Here is a 4,387-nt window from a genome sequence, read left to right on the forward strand (position 1 = left end):
TCTATTTGACAGTACATGTATCTACAAGCATTCTTTGGATTATTGTACAAGAATATACAGAAGGCAACATGGAACAACAGAAAAAAACCTAGAAAACGATCATGTTCCTTTTCCCACTCCCATCTGTTATTTTTGTCTCACCTGCGAAGCAAAGTGAGACTATAGGCGCCGCTTTTCCGACGGCGACGGCGGCGGCGGCTGTGACGGCGGCGGCGGCGGCGTCAACATCAAATCTTAACCTGAGGTTAAGTTTTTGAAATGACGTCATAACTTAGAAAGTATATGGACCTAGTTAATAAAACTTGGCCATAAGGTTAATCAAGTATTACTGAACATCCTATTAGAGTTTCATGTCACATGACCAAGGTCAAAGGTCATTTAGGGTCAATGAACTTAGACCATGTTGGAGGATTCAACATCGAAATCTTAACCTGAGGTTAAGTTTTTGAAACGTCATCATAACTTAGAAAATATATGGACCTTGTTCATGAAACTTGGACATAAGGTTAATCAAGTATCACTGAACATCCTGCATGAGTTTCACGTCACATGACCAAGGTCAAAGGTCATTTAGGGTCAATGAACTTTGGCCGAATTGGGGATATCTGTTGAATTCCCATCATAACTTTGAAAGTTTATGGATCTGATTCATGAAACTTGGACATAATAGTAATCAAGCATCACTGAAAATTTTGTGCAAGTTTCAGGTCTCATGATTAAGGTCAAAGGTCATTTAGGGTCAATGAACTTTGGCCGAATCGGGGGTATCTGTTGAATAACCATCATAACTTTGAAAGTTTATTGGTCTAGTTCTTTAAACTTGGACATTAGAGTAATCAAGTATCACTGAACATCCTGTGCGCGTTTCAGGTCACATGACCAAGGTCAAAGGTCAATGAACTTTGGCCGAATTGGGTGTATCTGTTGAATTACCATCATAACTTTGAAAGTTTATGGATCTGATTCATGAAACTTGTACATAAGAGTAATCAAGTATCACTGAACATCCTGTTCGAGTTTCAGGTCACATGATCAAGGTCAAAGGTCATTTAGGGTCAATGAACTTTGGCCGAATCGGGGGTATCTGTTGAATTACCATCATAACTTTGAAAGTTTATTGGTCTAGTTCGTTAAACTTGGACATTAGAGTAATCAAGTATCACTGAACATCCTGTGCGCGTTTCAGGTCACATGACCAAGGTCAAAGGTCAATGAACTTTGGCCGAATTGGGTGTATCTGTTGAATAACCATCATATCTCTGTTAGTTTATTGGTCTAGTTCATAAAAAATGGACATAAGAGTAACCATGTATCACTGAACATCTTGTGCGAGTTAGAGTGGTATTCAAAGTCAGCACTGCTGCTATATTGAACTGCGTGATGCAGGTGAGACGGCCAGAGGCATTCCACTTGTTATTTATTTTTGCCTATTTTGAGTATAGGGTTAGTGCCCTATCTGTTCTATTCTTAAATTTTGAATAATCAAACTCCTTTTTCTGTTTACATTTGGTGCCCCTTTCTTGTGTAAATGGATACAAAACTTGTCTATTAAAAGAATAAATAATGAGAATAATAATGGATATCTGTCCTTACATTAGAATCTTTGAAGAAGTCTAGTCACTTTATAATCACTATTAGTGATTAACTCTTCGTATAAATTTGAATTAGATGGTAAGGCATACAGTTCCCTCTTTTGGTAAATATATAAAGGCCCTTTGAACACTTATCTAATAGATTTAGCTACTACACGCCAGAAGGCATACAAATATTGCATCCTTAAATCTTCATCCATGGAATGGTGTTATATCCAAAAACAAGTGAGCAAATAATTTGGGACCAACAGTTTTTTTTAGCCATGAGACTTTAAAATTGTTTCCCATGTATATCATATTTTAGATTGTACCTTAAACTTTGATAACAATTTATTCACGCAAATTTAAGATGGGTTTAAATAAAAAGGTTTTGAGCAATGTAACATGACAAGAGTCCCTACACTTTTTTTTCCTGTGAAAATAAGGTCAATAATATCAAGCTATTGCCTATTCAGAAGGGAGCATGAATTCGGGCAATATCATTTTTCGATAGTTGTAACTCCTAAGCATCATGATTGGAATGATGTATTACATAACAATATAGCAAAGACATTATTTAGCACATACTCTCTATTGTTGCTGTAAATCATCTTTTATCCCTCTGCCCACATTTTTAGTGATAAATCTGTAACATAAAAAGCTGGTACTGGTTTGTTCCACGATTTTTTTCTTTCAAGTCTCGCACAAAATTTAAAGGAAAAAGTTGCGACCCCTAAGTACATGCGGTACTTGAATTACCAAACATTTTGTCTATTAGAGTTAACCCCATTCTACCCTTATATCAGACACTTCTGATTATCATGGTTTGATGAGCAAACACCTTGAGCTGTCCTGAATTGGGTGTCATGAAATCCATTATTAATCTTCTGGGAAAAAAAAATAAACACCTAATATATGTTGCATATAAACATTGTGTCAAGATTGGATGACCGCACTATGAAAATGATGCAAGAAATGCTTAAACGTACTGTCAACACAGCATAACCGATTTCACAAGTCTTAAAAGTGACATTCTTTTTGTGTTTGTTCACTATCTGCACATCTCGGTGGAATAAATCTCATTTTCACAGAAAAATTTTAGGTGTAGGAAAACTTCTTTTTTCTTAAACATTTTTTTCTATCTTCTAAACTAATTACTAGAAGGCCTACTATAATCACAAACACAAATGTTCCATAAATATGGTACATTATTTGGTGAAAAGGTTCAACAAAAATTGTCACACCCTGGTAAGTTATATAGTTGCTCATCATCATCTATAACTCTCACTAATAAATTAGAAAGCAAGGATGCAAAATTCTAAAATTTCCATTTTAGTGGCCAATTAGGCAGGATTTCATGGGTAATGTCCCTGGGGCAGTATTCTGAAAACCATGTTAGCACAAAAACGGTGTTAACTAACACGATTGGTATCTGAAAATCAAGTTAGCCTGAAAAACACGAAACCAAAGTGGTAACACCGCACATGGTCATGAAATATGCAGTGTGCAACGCGCAGCCCCCATACGCGGTGCTAGTAAGATAACACGAAATTTGGTATTCTGAAAATGGTGTTAGCTAAAATTTGGTTCAAAGATAACACGAACATTTAACACTGCGTTAAGGAGAGGTTAAGTTATGATGATCGAAGGCTGCACTTTTTCTAGCAGATACAAACGTCAAAAAGAACATTACAGGCATATAGCTATCGTCTGCCAGAATATTCTTTCATTTTTCCAGCTTTCTCTCTACTAACAATGATTAAACAACAATTTCTTTGGAATTTCCTGTGAAAATTCACTTTAAATGCATCTTTAATTTGAATCAAGATCATCATAATGCTCTTATTTATTTGGTTACTTTTGCCAAAATAAAAAAAAGATAAAAGGAGAGGAAGTAAATTTGAAAAGTAAAAAAAAAAAGCACAAACAGAAATTAAAAATAGAATTAGCAATAGGGAACTCTTCTATAATATTCACACAAATTTTTTTACCCTTTTCCAATGGTTGTATAGTTCCAATGATTACAATTTTTTTTATAACTCTCAATGCTTCTAGGTTATCCTTGATTCATCTATCCCGCCAGTCAATCTATATGCTTCGGATGGGGAGGGGCAAAAGTGAAAAAAAATTTTGGCTGATCACTATATGCATCAAATTTAAAAAAAGAAAAAAATTACAATTTTGTATGTTTGATATTTCTATGTCAGGTTTAATTTTTCTTCAAGTGCTTTTCAAAATTTACATTGCATATTTATCTTTCAAGTTCTCAAAATTATTGGGGGCATGTATAAATTATGCTAGCCCCCATATTTTAGGGGCGATCGTCCCCTGCCCGCTCCACAATCGATCTTGGTCTCTGTCTCCTGTCATAATTATGTGTCCATGCTGTTTGAAATAATCCATTTTTAATTGTCACAATCATCCATCCCCACGTCTCTTTCTAGCTCTAACTTTTAATATTTAGCTCTATGCCATTACAAAATGATGTCACAATGCAGGCTTCGTGTCCAGCGCGCACTCCCCTTTTCCCTGAAAATTTTGCGCAATTTGTTTCTTTAACAGCGCATTTGATTGGATTAAATAGATGCAGAGTGGGAAGAGCCGAAGATAACACGACATGAGATAACATGCAGATAACACAGTTTTCAGAAAACCGATTTGGGGGTACGTTAGGGGCATGTTAAATCAGAGAGATTACACGATATTTAACACCAAAGTTAACACAATTTTCAGAATACCGCCCCAGGTCTTAGAGCCATCTCTCACAATTACAACATTCAAAACAAGCATAAATAGTTGTTGCTTTTTCAAACTGG

The sequence above is a fragment of the Lytechinus variegatus genome, chromosome 1 (genome assembly GCF_018143015.1).
Source record: "Lytechinus variegatus isolate NC3 chromosome 1, Lvar_3.0, whole genome shotgun sequence".
NCBI classification, from domain to species: domain Eukaryota; kingdom Metazoa; phylum Echinodermata; class Echinoidea; order Temnopleuroida; family Toxopneustidae; genus Lytechinus; species Lytechinus variegatus.